This window comes from Panthera uncia, chromosome D1, assembly GCF_023721935.1.
Source record: "Panthera uncia isolate 11264 chromosome D1, Puncia_PCG_1.0, whole genome shotgun sequence".
In the NCBI taxonomy this organism is placed as follows: Eukaryota; Metazoa; Chordata; class Mammalia; order Carnivora; family Felidae; genus Panthera; species Panthera uncia.
Genome location: NC_064808.1, coordinates 17047960 through 17063383, shown reverse-complemented (window position 1 = coordinate 17063383; position 15424 = coordinate 17047960). Strand labels below are relative to the sequence as shown.

At 55.6% G+C, this 15424-nt stretch overlaps 1 long non-coding RNA gene across 1 annotated transcript in view; it reads left to right on the top strand.

The window, feature by feature from the left end:
• Positions 1-829: 829 nt before the first annotated feature.
• LOC125912902 (uncharacterized) overlaps positions 830-15424 on the top strand; it is a 129442-nt gene continuing 114847 nt past the window's right edge. Inside the window, exon 1 of the long non-coding RNA XR_007454867.1 lies at positions 830-1114. This is a non-coding gene — a long non-coding RNA (uncharacterized LOC125912902). The remainder of the gene's footprint in view (positions 1115-15424) is intronic.

The following is a 15424-nucleotide window of genomic DNA, read 5'->3' as shown; positions in this document are numbered from 1 at the left end:
TTGTCCCCTTTGATCTACTTGCCTGCGCGTTTTGATTGGGGCTGGGGGGGGGGGTTGCCGCTTCACCAGGGAGGTTCAGAGGTTAAGTGTCTCAGTGAAGTCATGTGTCAGGGGCTGCGGAGGGGCTGTGTGGCTGTGACCGCAGAACAAAGATGAAAAGATAAGTCCACAGATCGGAGACACAGGTCTGGCCTCTCGCAATCAAGTCATTTGCATCGGGTCTGGGGTCAGCCCTGCCCCCTTCTCACCCCCGCCAGGGGCCTCCGTTATCTGCAACAGTCCAAAGCAGCCCTAGGGAGGGTGAATCCCCTTGGCTTTCAACAGGTACTCCAGGACAGCAGGAAGCCCAGGAGAAGCAGCGAGGTCCGGAGGGACAGTCATCCCGCCTCTAACCCTGCAGTCGGTTATGGGGGGCGGGGGGGAGGGGTGGGCAGCGTGCAAGTTTCCCCGGAGGAAAAATACAAAATACTCCGGGTCTAGCATGCGGCTCTCCCTACTTTCCCAGCAGATCCCCCGAATTCAGACGAAGCGAGGGCCCCTGAGCCGAGCGCGGAGGCGGGCAGGGGATGAAGGACCGGAGCGGGGTTGAGGGTGGCCCCTGGGGCGAGGCCTGGATGCTGCAACGCAGGCGGAGACCGAGGCAGGGAGGAGGCGAGGGGCAGCCCGCCTGAGGAGACGTGCCTTCTCGGCGGCCGCCACGGCAGCGGTGGCGGCGGCGACTGGAGACTGGCGGGGAGGAGGTTTGGGGAGGGGAGGGAGAGCGGGGGAGAGGGAGGGACGGAGCGGTGGCTGGGAGGTGGGGCCGGCGGGCGGGCGGGCGGCTGCAGCTGCCGCCGGCGTCTCGGGGGCTCCAGGCTGCGGGGTGGACGCAGCGCCGAGCGATCCGCAGCGGAGCCGTGCGAGGCCGCCGGAGCCCCGGCCCCGAGCCCCGAGCCCCGAGCCCCGAGCCAGCGCCACCGTCGCCGCGCGCCAGCCGGCCCTGGACACGCCGCCGCCGCCGCCAGGAAGGCAGCCGGCGCCGAACAAGTTGCAAGCGCGCTTCTCCGCCCGGGGAAAGTTTCCCCCGCGGCCGCCGGCGGGAGTTGGCGTGGGGTCCCGCTGCGGCTGCTGGAAGGTAGGGGGTTCCGCACCTCTGTGCCCTCCGCGCGCCCCGCTGCTGCGCCCCCGGGGACTTGGAGACCCCACGCGCGCTCCCCGGGCGACTGTTGGGCACGGTACGGGGTGGGGATGGCACGCGGGAGGGATCCCAGAACAGTCCGGGGGGGGGAAGCCCAGAAACCAAGTTGTACTTCAACCAGCTTGGGGAGGAGACCGGGGAGACGTGCTCACCCCGATCCCCGCCCGGGATCCCTGCCCGGGAATCCGCGGACTAGAGGCTTCCCCCCGGACAGGTGCAGCCCCAGTCGGCGCTGGGCGCTCTGGGTGGGTGAGTGGAGGGTGCCAGGAGGATGGGGGGGGGTGGCAGGTGTGATTAACAAGGTTGGGGGTCTCAGCGGGGGCTGCGCCCCGAGGGCGGGGGGGGGGTTACGCGCCACGCCACTCGGTAGGAGATCAGGTGGGGACTGGGGATTAGGAGCGAGGACCGCGGCAGGGAAGATTGTCCGGCCCAGCCAGGGCACGGAGCACGAGCCGCCTTTGGGGTCCCTACAGCGGGGCGGGGCGGGGGCGCCAAGCTTTCCTCCCGGGTCCCCCTCATCCGGTACGCGGTGTGCGCGGTTTGGGGGAAGCGAAGCACAGACTCGGTGGGGGCTCGGTGGGTCCGAGCCTCTGGCACATCCAGATTTAGGGGGTGTGCTAGGAATCCTCCGGGAGGGTTTCTCGGCTCGGGCGGGCTCGCGCCAGCTTTGGATCCCCGCTGGATTGAAGTGAGGTGGCCCCCGCCAGGGGGAGCCATTTCCCGACCCTTTCGCCCACAGGAAGGCGAGAGTCCTGGTTCCTGCTAGACAAACGCACCGAAATCGGGGACCTGGAACCACAGACCCTCCAACACACGCGGGGGCCCGCGCGGAGGAGCACCCCGGGCCGGGCCAGGCGGCGGGGGAGAGGCCGGAGCGTGAAGCTGGGGTGCACCGTGTGCTGGAAAGCTCGGTGGTGGTCAGGAGGTGCGTGATCTTGGGGATCACGCAGGGTGTATGGGTGAAAAAAACATTCACCCCCAGAAAAACACAAACGGAGAGAAACTTTACACTAACAGCGAATTGGTGTAGAGAAAGAGGAGAAGAGGGTAAACTTGTGAGGTTTCTTTGGAGTCAGAACCCATATTGCTGAATGCACCCTTTTTGTAAAAGTTATACCTTTGTTCCCCGGATGCGGCCAGATCCCTCCCTGGTGTGGGCTGCCTGGGGGTCTTATCCAGCCTCTCTGTGGGCGCAAGTAAGCCGGGTGGCACAGTACTGGGGTGATGAGGGCCCCTTAAAGATTTTAGCAGTCCAGCTGAAGTGGGAATTTCTCAGCGGTGGACAGGAGTCCCTCTCGCCTGCGTCTGAGTCTACAGGCCACATTCATCTGGTCATTTCACAGTTGGTGGAAACCTGCTGGGTGTCCCGTTTTCTTAGCTCAGGGCTCCTGTGTGTTGAGTCTGCATATCTGTGCCCAGGCCATGGGAAGCGAGAAGGCTGCTGGCATCTGGGGCTCTGTCATGTGCGGGGCTGTTCCACACTGAAGGGACCCTGGAGGGACCGTTGCCTTATCTCTCTCTAATTTCCTGCCCCTTCTCTACACCTCAAAAGAGTACAAACGAGCAGATCAAAAAACTCCAGTGGCCTATGGGAAGTTTTCATTTTTCTCTTGGCTAGAAATGTGTGCGCATTGGACAGCCGCCTCCCCTCCCCTGTCCCCAGAGTCCCCCTGCAAAGGTGATAGAGATGGGGCGGTCCCCGAAAAAGAGTTTAGTTGAGGTTCTTGCTTTCCATATAGCCCAGCCGGTGTTTTTTGCTGGATGTTACCGAAATACCGTAGGACGGAGGTGCCGGAAAGAAAGATCAGTGTGATTATTTTGAACAGACGGGGTGGGGGGAGGAGACAGAGGAAAGGGTGGAGAAGCCCATGTCTCTGGATATGTCTTCAAGACATTCCACGGGGCCAGAAAACAAAAGGAATTTTTCATTTTGTTTTGTTGTTAGTGGCTCTTGTTTTTCTGCAGAAGAAAGCCTGCCCACAGCGGCCCTGGTCTTGGGGCCCCTGATGGCCTGCAACTCCTGTGTTGTCCCCCTTCTTTCTGTGCCCCACCCACAACCCACCCCACCTGCCCTAAGGAGAAGAGGGACTTGAGACTCCAAGGAAGTCTTGGAAATCTGGTCTCCTTATCTCCCGGTCCCTAAATCCATTCAAACACTGCACCTCGGGACCTCTTTACCCAACCCGAGGCTGAAATGGCAGTCTATCAGGGCATTTTCTAGAAGCGGAAGTTCATCTGGAGTTAGAGGCAGGATACTTTGGGTCATCGAGGAAGTAAGTAGTCCCTCCACCTTTAAGAAAATTCCATGTCGGCCTGGAAAGAGCTACCGAGCATACTGAATGAGGTTTTAATGGTCTGAGGGTGGGCCGGAACACGGGGTGCTGGGAAGGGACAGGTGGGGAAGGGGGTGTCGAGGCAAGGGATGATGTCCCCCTGTGGGAGGGAGTAAGAAAGTGAGGAAGCAGCAAGGTTTGGGATCTCGGAGGGGGGCTGCTTTGAAATCCAACTTTTCTAGATCATCAGTGCTACTTTGGGCGAGTCACTTTCCCTCTCGAACGTGCTTTCCCGGTCTGTGAAATGAACGTGTGGGCCCAGGAGGCTCTGGGCTGGCTTACAGCTTAAAGGCAGGAGGGTGTAACTTTTTAGGGCAGAAGGCAGCTCACTGCCCTGCCTCCAGTCCAGTGGAGGGCATCTCTCCTGCTGTCTTGCCCCAGCCCTCCGCTCCCCTGCACGACACAACAAGCCAGGCTCCCATCCTCCATCAGATTGCTGTTTTGGACAGAGAAGGTAATGCCAGTGACCTGTGCCTGCTGGGAGCCCCGAGTCTGAGAGCTCACGTGTTGCCATTCTCCGGATGCTTGTCCAGCCCTCACTCCCCTTCCCTGAGAAGAGCAAATGTTGGTGGCTGGGCCGCCCCTTTTAGGGACCCCTCTTTCCAGAGGGCTTGCTCTTCTGGCCTATTTCATTAGTCAAGAGAAGGAAAATCAGGAACATTTGTTCGTGCTCAGCTGGTACACAGCGAAGGGAGGGGGCCTTAGAAACCAGCACTCTGGTCCCCCGGAGCAGATGATCGGTCGATCGAGTATTTCTGCAACCTGATCCCATTAGGCAAACCTGCCAGCTTGGGCTCCTCCTGCTGTACGAGCTGGCATCTTGGACCCAAATCCGGCGGGGGTGTGCAGATAATGAAAGTCTTTTTAAAAAGAGAGAATGGGATGGTGAGCCCCCATGTGCGCAGCTGGCAAAGTACGTCTTTCCCGTCCGCACTTATTTTCAGGTCAGCCCTGGCCCCTCGTCCGCACCCAAGGCTGCTGGTCTAATTAGTGAATTGAACAACTCGAAGATGCGCAAAAACATGTTCCCTGGTTGTGTGCACGCGGGCAGGTGCTGAGAGGCAACAGGGTGGTGTGGAAAGGTAACTAGAGAGACTTGTGTTTGAGCCCTGATTCTGTTGCAAATGGAGCTGTGTGACCTCAGTGAGTCACTGCCCCTCTCTGAGCCTGTGTTGCCGTCTCTTCAGAGGTAGCATTGCGCGGTGGTTGGGCTGCACGGGTTTGAATGTTGGCTTTCTCCTACTGATCAGCTGTGTGACCTTAGGCCATTCAACCTTTGGTGCCTCAGTTTCCTGATCTGCAAAATGGGACTACTAATATCTCATCAGATTGTTGTGACGAGGCAATGAGATAAAACGTGTAGGAGACTTAGTACCGTGCCCTGCATGTGGTCACTGCTCAACAAATGTTCCCTGTCATCACTGTCCTTATGTGAAATGGGAGGGGACAATGTTGATTCTTTGCAGCTCTGATATTCTGTGGCTTGGTGTATGTGTGCGTGTGTGTGAGACAGAGAGTGTGTTCCATCCCCATGGCAGGAAGCCCAGTTTGACGTCACTGAAAATATCCTGGTTTCTGGCACTTGAGGGATGATATTTCATCAGCTAGTATTTGCCCATCCCTCTTCCCTTCCATCCTTTGTTTCCCGCCCTCAGCCATAGTATGAAGACCATATGTGCAGATAATGAGTTTAAGCTGATAAACAACTCCCAGATTCACCCAAATCAAAGGCCATCTTGCTAGAAGACACTTTTGAATGTAAAATAAATAATCTGGGCTTCTCTGCTATGTTGCATTAGGTCTGGCTGACCCTTCCCTCTTTGGATTCTGCCCCTTGGTCTGCTGTGGCGACACGGACCGGGCCGGGTGTGTGTCCCGGGCTTAATTAGCAGCCCTGGCGGGGGCAGCCTCCTCCAGACGCCCCCTCGCCCCCTCCAGCGAGGCTGGTGCTCTGAGCCACCCCAGGGATGGTCTTCGTGGTGGCACACATTTTGGGAGAGACAACGCTTCGTCTCACCTCCACCCATGAGGTTGGGTTAGATATTGTCCCCGTTTTACAGATTACAAAGCAAGGCTCAGAAAAACCAAACGAGCAGGTGGGAGTGCTGGGATGTGAACCTACGTCGACCTGATTGCCCATCCAGCGCTCCGAACCACGGTGTGATACTTGTCTTGCATCAGAACCTCCTGCGAGCTCCAAAGCCCCAGGAAAGCTACCTTTAAGATTCCTTCAGGCCCTCTCCTCCCTGCCTTTGCCCATCTTCCAGGCTCAGTGCCTTATGCGATTCCCTCTTTTCATCCTGCGTGGAATTTCCCAACCAATCTAGGGACAGTGAGGGGGAGAAGCTTTGGGGGACAACTGCTGCTTACAAGAGGGCGATGACCTTACTAAGCAACAAAAGGTTCCTGGAAGAGGATGCGCGTTGGAGTCACAGATGTGAGTTTGAACCTTGTTTCTGACACTTCCTGGCTCTATGGCTTTGGTTTCCTTATCTGTGAGAAGCAGCAGAGTAGGGACAATAACACCATTGAGCTAAGTCTCAGCGGCTATAGCATAGGTACGACGCCAGACTCAGTGGCCTGACCCTGCAGGTGTAATTCCCGCTCACGTGCCTTGTGTGGCGCGGATCTCGGCTCCACGCGGTCACCCAGGCACCCAGGCTGATGGTGACTCCACTGTCTCTGTAGCCGCACCTTCTGGAATCTCTCGCATCCGTAGTTACTGCCCAGGGGAGGAGAGAAGTGGGAAAGGCACGCTGACGCCCAACTGCCTCAGCCAGAAGGTGACCCGCGTCACCTGTCGCGTGGCCCCAAACCGGCTGCAAGGGAGGCTCCGGATGCCAGCGAGTGGCCGAATATCGGCCGAGCGCTAACTCCGCATTCACGCTTCCCGAAGAGAGTGCTTTGAGGATTGAGATGACGCGTTGAAGGCTTTTAACAGAGACCTAGCATGTAGTTGGCCCTCAAAACACGGAAGCTTCCGTTCCCTCGTTCGCGCTGCTCTTTATAGATTACAGATCGTGTGCATGGAAATGATCACAGGGCGGATCACAGAGTGCCCAGGATCCACTGGAGGGAGGTCGCGCCCAGAGAGGCCAAGGGACTTGCAAGGGAGTGTTCGGCAAGGGCACCAGGCTGGGGCCTTGATCTTTATTCAGCCCTGTGCTCCCATGGCCTCCTTCGGCTTACTGAAATTTCCTGCCCTGAGAACTCCTTCCAGGATCTTCCAGAACCTACCTTTGCTCCTGTCTCCTCCTCCCCTATGCTAATGGGGTGGGGTGGGGTGGAGTGGGGTGGGGGTAGGGGGGCAAGACTACAGGAACTATCTGAATGCTGAGGGAGAAGTGGCAGGGGGGCTTGAGGGGAGAGAAGTCATTGTTCTAGGTATTCGTGGCGACAGCTGTAGACGTTTGGTCCCCGTACTGCTTTGGGAAGTCTGTGTAGACAAGCTTTGGAGTCCCCCTTGACCGCCTTCCCCCCTCCCTCGCCTCCCCCTGCCACAGCATCCCCCCATGGCACACAGGGTTACCTGTGGTTCCTGTCCCACCCGTGCTGGTCCTCTCGCTCCTTGTGGGATTGGGCAGGGAACGAGAGGGGGCCTCCAGCCCTAATTTTCTGCCAGCAGGAAGATGGTCAGACCCAGGTTTGAATCCTGCCTCTTCCACTTCGTGCTTCTTTATTTTTTCTGAGCCTCCATTTTTCTCCTCTGCAACATGGGCAGTATTTGAGAAGCCGCAAGCTAAACAGGCCGTGGCACGTAGTAGGGGGTCAACATGTTTGCATCTCTCTGGTCTCCCGCTTGCGTGAGAAGGAAGAGTTGCCTTCGGCCAAGGGTCAGCACCTGAGGAGAGGCTAGAGGCCGGCCCAGCACCCCGGCCCGTAACCCCCCCACTCGGGGATGTGCGGGCGCTGGGCTCCCACCCCCGGCGGCCTCAGCCTCTGCTCTCGTGTTGAACTAACACGGCTTCCATTGGAAATGGGAGAAGAATTTGGAGCTCTGGCCCTTGGACTTGGGCCCGTCTTCTGGAGACCAATTGCCTCGTGGGCGCCGGGTCTGGGGTGCCGCGGAGAGCCCCCTCCCATGCTGCTGTCTCTCGGGCTGGGACGGATTGTGGCGCTCTCCCCGGCAGTGCTGTTCTCCCTGGCGGTGAGCCTCAGCCTCCTGGGGAGCAGCCCCCCCCCACCACCACCTGGTGCCTGACATTTAGGGCCCCCTCCAGCAGAGCAGGCGCTGGCGCTCATGTGGGTTTTAGCCCGCAGGGGAATGGAGCACTTCTCCAGCCAAGACGTAAACACCTCCAGAATAATGGGGCTTAACTGTCCCCCTCAAAGGAATAGCTTTTGGGTGGGAAGAGAGTGGCTCCTCCAGACGGGATTCTGAGGGGGCCCGAGCCCCCCCCCCCCGCAAGGCATAGCGGAAACTTGCATCTGGGGGCTGAGGAGCGTGGCCTTCCGCCAAAGCAGTCACCAAGATGCCAGGGAGGCAGGCTGACCCCTGAGAGGCACTGGCAGGCATGAAGGCCACTTGGGCCTGGGAGTTGGGCTTTGCGAGGTCCCCCCCCCCCCGACACCTCATTAGCTCCCGTCCCCTGGCCTAGCGTCGACAGCCTCTCACCTGGGACACTTGGAGCAGGGCCTTGGACCAGCTCGGGAGCCCCGAGAGGCAGCTGGTTTCCTGGGGCTCCCGTGACAGGGTACCACAGATGGGAGCTTGAAGCAGACAGACAATTTATTCTCTCACAGCTCTGGGGGCTATAAGCCCCAAATTAAGGTATTGGCAGGGCTCTAGGGGAGGGTCCTTTCTTGTTCCTACTTAGGTTCTGGTGGCTGTTGGCAATCCTTGGTGTCCCGTGGCTTATGGACACATCACCCAATATGTCCCTGTCATCACGCAGTGTCCTCCTGTGCCTATCCTTTCTCTCCTTCTGAGGACACCGGCCATATTGGATTAGGGTCTAATGACCTCATCCTGACTTAATCACATCTGGAAAGACACTATATTTCTGAATAAGGACGAATAAGGACTCATGTGCAGGTACCAGGGGTTAGGAACGTTATCTATTTTTTGGGTACACCATCCACCCCATAATAGGTGGGTCCTACTATTGCCCCATTTGACAACCAAGAAAACCAACACAAAGAGATTAAATAATTTGCCAAGGTTCCCACAACTATCCAACTGGCGAGCAATTGGTAAATTGAGCTCGGTACTCAGCTCGGTATTTCAGCTTTCTTATCAATAAGGTGGGGATTTATAGCCGCCTCGCAGCCTAGTGGTGAGCACAGAGGAGGTCAATGCTTGCATTAAAATACACTTTATTGGCAGACAAGCACCTGCCAGATGCCGTTGTCCGTTTGTCCTCCCTCCCTCCCTCCCTCCCTCCCTCCGGACAGGCCTGGAGGGGTGCCGGGTGTTCAGTCTGGACTCAAGGAACATGGACGTATATCAATTGTAACCAGTTGCAGGTAGAATGTTTTCTAGAAAAAATGATTCGAAGTGGCTGAATGAGAAGCATCATCTATGTTCTTGCAGCCCACCTTTCTGGAGTTGCCTATCTTTTCCAGGCCCTTCCAGGTTAAGAATATCTCGTGGAGATGAATTGTTCCCACTTGGTATTTATCCTGGGCTCACCGGCAGCACCGGAAGTCACTGTGACTTTTGCAACCTGGGCTGTTCTCCCCAGGGGCAATGTCTGGGCATCTCTGCCTGAGGAGGGGGCCTGGGTGGGGGGTGGGGGGTGATGAGCGGACAGCTTTCTGCTCTAGAGCTGGTCCCATAGGAGCCCCAGAGGGTTTGGGGGCTCAGCTGATGTGGTCGAGGGTTCAGAGATGAAGCCTGTCCCTGTGCAATGAAGGCAGAGGAATCAACACCCCACCAAAGGTTCGGAGTACAGCTTCTGAACATAAGGGCCTGGGTTCAAATCCCAGTTCAGCCACGTGCCATGGCCTTTGACAAATTCCTTGACTTCTCTGTGCCACCATTGTACCGCATAGAGTTTTGTGAAGATGAGACTAAAATGCATGAAGTGTATCTCCTAGGATTGAATGTGACACTTGAACAGTATTCAGTGAATGTTAGGATTATTCTCATTATTTTATCATTGGTTTCCATCAGTGGAATAAAGGCAGAGGCCCCATAGGGTGAAGCTCGGTGCCTGGGGTTGAATAGATGCTCAGGATGTACATGCTGAATGAATGAGTGATCACATCCTTCCTTGCAATGCACTGAGGACTCTAGCCATAAGCCCCTCTTATGTGGGAGCACTGGGGGTGCCATGAGAATAAACCCAGTGAAGGGCCTTAGCTGCCAAGAAAAAGTCAGGAAGGACATTTCTACCTGGGAGCAGGGGCAGCACAGCCCTCCTCATGGAGCAAGCACAAGTTAAGGCTTGGAGCATGCGGAAAGGGCAGGGCAGGGGAGCCTAGAAGGTTGTGGTCACCCCAGGCTGTGTGGTGGCCTGGTGGGGAGAGCCACATTTACGGTTCAGGTGTTCCCATGGCCAGTGGAGACACTGCCCCACTTCTCCATGTCCTCCCACCGCCCCTACCAAGCCAGTCCACCAGGACCTTTTTGCCAAGTAAACTCTACTTCTTTATTTGTTTTTATTTTATTTCTTTAACGTTTATTCATCTTTGAGAGACAGAGAGAGACAGAGCATGAGCAGGGAAGGGGCAGAGAGAGGGAGACACAGAAACCGAAGCAGGCTCCAGGCCCCGAGCCGTCAGCACAGAGCCCGACGCAGGGCTCGAACCCGCGAACCGCGAGATCGTGACCTGAGCCGAAGTCGGACGCTCAACCAACTGAGCCACCCAGGCGTCCGCCTCCAGTAAAGTCTACTTCTGACATGGGTCTCGAACTCACCACCCTGACATCAGGAATCAAATGTTCTACCAACTGAGCCAGCCAGGCACCCCTCCTTCAGGACTTTTACCGAACAGGTGCACCTCAGTCGAGGCAGCCGGATCTATGAAAATGCCAGCTGGATCACAGGCCCCTCATTCAATTTACAGACAAATTAGCTCTCAGATTCCCATTGCTCCCTACTGCCTTAAAAATAAAACTCAATTTACGGAAGCCCGACTTCCACACTTTGTTAGGACAAACATCTGTTGTGTAATGTGATCATCTTAGCCACCTTGCTCGTGCCCCTCCAGTGGATTCTCAATTGTGTTCAAAGGCTTTCTCACAGCCCTTGCTGCCTCGCTTCCTTTCCTTGTGCCCACTGGCACAGGGCTGCTCTTTACCACCACCCAACCCACCCCACCCCACCCGCCATTGCTCAACGCTGCATCCCAGACACCTGGCCCACGCCTGGGAACCTGGCAGGCGCTGAGGGGGTGCCTCCCTCCATGGCCTCCTCTGCAATCAGTCTCTTCCAGGTTGTTTTGGATGATGGGCACAGCTAACGTGTACTGATCACGTGCAGTGTGCCAGGCACTTACAGGTCTGATCTCATCCAATAGAATAAGGGTTTACAGTCCCAGCTCTACCACTTACTAACTCCGCAGCCTTGGGGCACATAACTCAGCCTCTCTGTGCCTCATTTTCTCATCCGTAAAATGGGACCAAAAATAACACCTAATTTATTGAGTTGTTCTGAGGACGAAATAAATTGATTCGTGTCAAACTTATTTTCTTACAGTTTTGGAGAGGCTAGAAGTTCACGACCCAGGAGTCAGCAGGTTTGGTGAGTTCTGAGGTCTCTCTCCTTGGCTTGCAGATGGCTGCCTACTTGGGTCCTCGAGTGGCCTTTCTCTGTGCATATGCACCTGCCGTCTCCTGGGTGTCCAAATCTCCCCTTCTCCCTAAGGGCACTAGTCAGATTGGATTAGGACCCACAGCAACAGCCTTATTTTAACTTCATTACCACTTTAAAGACCCCCCCCCCCCATCTCCAAATACAATCACATTCAGAGGTATTGGGGGTCAGGGCCTCTACACATGAATTTGGGAGGGAACACGGTTTAGCCCATAATACCTTTTAATTCAGTACTATGATTGTCCCCATTTTTGTGGCTGAGGAAACTGGGGCACTGAGAGGTTAAGTCACTTGCCCAAGGTCCCACAGCTGGTAAGCAGGGGTATGGAAGTGCAAACCCAGGTGGTCTGAACCTCAAGTCTCCTCTCAAGCATTAGTGGGTCTGTCTCCTGGCCGTGCTCCTCTGTGGGACACTGGGGTCTCCCCTGCTGGAGCCAGCTTGTGTCTCCACAGCCCGAACGGGGAGAAAATCAGGATCCAGGGGTCTCAGAGGCCTCTCTCTTGGCCCTTGGTGCCTTCCAACCCCGATCCCTTGTCCAGTGGCCACTGCCAACCCTATGAGGGGATTGGGACGTTTCATCCTGCACCGGGACTAAGAAGGAGGCCAAGGCCACAGTGGGGCGGGAAGGAAGTGAGCAGGTCTCAGGAAATGAGGGCGATGATCACTTCCAGGGTTTTCGCTCCTCCATAGTTCATGTATTTGATTTTCTAGGAGTTCTCAGAAGCTCTTTGAAAATAGTCATGTTTTACTGGTGAAAGACTGGGGAAAAAAAAATCAGAGTAAACATAATAAGAGAATAAGGGAACTACCATAAAAGTATATTCAATGGAAAGTAACTCTCAGGCTTAATCCAGTCTCCTCACCGAGGAACAACCAAAGTCACCAGCCTCTTGCCTCTCTCGAATTGTCCTCGAGGTAAATGAGCACATCTGTGTGCACGGCACCCTTCATTTTATGGTCCCGGTGGGGTTCTGTCCCTGATGCTCTGCGTCCTGCGTGTTTCCACTTGTTCTGTATCAGTGCGTGCACTTCTGCCTTGTTTTACCTGGGTGTCCCTGAGCAAAGATTTGGGTGCAGTTCGTTTATGGGTGTGTGAGGCTGGTCCCAGAAAGGGGAGGGGGCAGGGAGGGGAGGAGAGCTAATAAAAAAATGTACTGAGTAGCCTACTGCTGTGGGCAACCGGGGACCCTGCCAGTGACTGGGGGAGGGGAGCACGCTCAGAATCATCCCAGTGAGTGGTCACCAGCTTCTGTTCTCTCATTGGTTGAGGGTTCCTCCTAGAACATCAGCGTCTGGATATTTCCAGCCTGCCTTCAGGCCAAGAGAGAGAAGGGGGTGCTTGAGGAGGGCCACCAGAGTGAGCAGAACTGTCCCCGGAAGCTGTAGTGAGTCTCCAGGCTGGACCTTGGGGGTATGGGAGAGGCGCAGCTCTCACTGTGAGGGATGTCTTGGGTTCCACTGCATGGGCCGCCATGATGTTTTTGCCTGATTCCCCACTGACGAACTGCAACTGTCCTCTCGCGCCCCCCGCTTTCCTGACACCCTACCAAGCAGACAGTCTGTTGAGAACACCTGTTGCAGAGTGGCCAGCTGGGCCAATGGCCGTCTTCTCTCTCCCATAGTTGCTTGGCCCTCTCTGGCCTCTTTCTGCCTCCTGCCCATCCTCACTTGGTCCTCACAGATGTCACTGTGACCCTTTCATCTTACAGGGTCCAGGAGGCCAGGCTAGGCGGGGTCTGTGGAAGAGCCCTGGGCCCTTCGGACGGGACCTATAGGAGAGAGGCCAGCAGGTCATGACAGAGGGTGACCTCCACCTTCCGCCAGGGTTGGATGAGGCCATCCGTGGCAGATCAAAGGGCTTTTTGTTGTTGTTGTTGTATTTTCTTTTCCAGTGGCTTCTTGCTGGGGAAGTGGAAGCCCGCTGCCTGCTGGCTCTTCCAGAGGCTAGATGAGCTGGAGGTCTCACTTCAGAGGGGCTAGAGTTGGGGCCACGGGTGGGAGCTGCCCAGGGCTCTTCCCCCGCCCACCCCCCACCGAGCCCAGAGAGGGACACTGGGAGCCAAGTTCAGAGTCTGATGCATCTCAGGAGATGCATTGCCACGGAACCGGCATGCAGGTTCAGGGCACCAGGAACCTGGACTGAAGCCCAACCACCCATCCCCACTGTCCCCCAACGGGAGACACCAGGAGAGCACTGGACTGGAAGTCCAGAGTCAGAGTCTGGGGTCTAGTCTTTGGCTCTGACTGGCTCTCCTCCCACCGCGGACTCCTGACATCCCATCCACATTCTGATGTGGGTGCTGCTTTATTTTTGGGTCTCCTTCTGACTCTACGTCCTCCCCTCAGAGTCTCCAGTGGGGAATGTGACCAAAAGCCTCGAATCCCCTGGAGAAGAGCACTCAGGAAGCCGAGGCGTGGTTGTTGATGGAAGCGGGGTGTTGTTTAAATAAATGAAGAGTGCAAGAGGAAAATCCATCGGCATTCTTTTCAGCAGCTGGGATGATCTGCATAACATTTCCTTCCCTTCATTTGATAATTCTTCCTTCTCAAAGTAGTTGGAAGAAAGAGTCTGACGATTTGCTAAACAATGAGCTCCAATAAAAATATTCTTTTAAAAAGGTGGTTGCTATGTAATTGAATTGAAATGATGGGCAATTTTTGTTTCTAAATAGCCCAACCCCTCGCAAAGGTCTACTCAAACCTGTTTGAGAGGTACACGTGTGTGCAGAGAGAAAGAGCTCCCTGACAGAACGTCTTTGGCAAAACAATAATAATGCTAATAATATATTTGAAGGTGTGTGCGTGAGTTCATGCATGTCTTTTGGGTCTAAATGTACGGGATTAAAATTAACCACTGTTTTGGAAGGGAGAGTTCCAAAGGCAGCCGTAGCGTCCACGTGGCATTTGAACGGGAGCAGTGCGGAAGTGGCTTTCGGGTTCTGTAGATCTGAGTTCAAATCCTGGCTGTCGGCAGCTACGTGATCTTTGGCAAGCTGTTTTGCTTGTTTGTTTTTTGGATTTCCTTTATTCTTATTCTTATTCTTCTTATTTTTATCCTAACTGAGCCTCTGTTTTGTCATCTGGAAAACAAGGACAGCACAGGCCAGATCAGGTGCTTCGCCTGGTGCCAGGTGTGGGGCGACCTGCCAGCTGGTTTTTCTTCCCTTCTCTGGTCTCTCCAGAAGCACAGCAGAATTTTCCCAAGTACGCACACTTCAAACGCTGTCATCCGAGGCCCAGCAAACCCCCATTTCATGGAAGGGAAGCCCGAGGTGCAGAGATTATGGAATTGCCTAGATTTCCCAGGGGGCAGAGGAGGATATGAGAGACTGGAGGGTTTGTCTGCACTTTCCCTCAAGGCCTGGCCTTTCCCAAGCAAAGGGGGGTGTGGCGGTGAGGTCTGCAGAATGCAGAAAGTAGGCGTTCCTTCCTGCCTTCTGTCTTTTCTTGTCTGTGCGCTGGAATTTTACTGAAGAGTTGAGACGGAGGGTAGGTAGCCACTGGGGCAGCTCTGAACAACAGAAACTCTAATAGGTCTTCCTCTTCTTTTTTTTAAGTTCATTTATTTACTCATTTATTTTGAGAGAGAAAGAGCACAAACAGGGGAGGGGCAGAGAGAGAGAGAGGGAAAGAGAGAATCCCCAGTAGGCTCTGTGCTGTCAGCATGGAGCCCGATAGTGAGGCTTAGACCCAGGAACTGTGAGATCACGACCTGAGCTGAAATCAAAACTCAGATGCTTAACCGACAGAGCCACCCAGGTGCCCCTCTTCTGGGTCTTTAAGCCCCGAGCTGTAGCCACCACAAGGAACTCTCTGGCTGGGGCTGGGTCCTCTTGCCTAGTCCTTTCCTCTCCCCAGCTCCTCCCTAGGCTCAGGACCCCTCTGTCCGTCCTTCTGGGCACACAGGGTTTCTGCTCTCCTGGCCACACCCAGAGGACCCCTAACCCCTGGTACAGGTGACTCAGGTGTGGTCCCCCTCCACCAGAGAGTGGGGAAGGAAACAGCCTCTCCAGCGCCCAGCTCATCCTCCTTTCCTGCCATCAAACCCTCTCAGAGGCCCTTTCTTGCTGACCCTGGACATCCTGCCCTCACACTCCTAAGGCTACCTAATTCCCAGGAACCGACTCAGGCACTGATCCAGAGATGCCCCTTC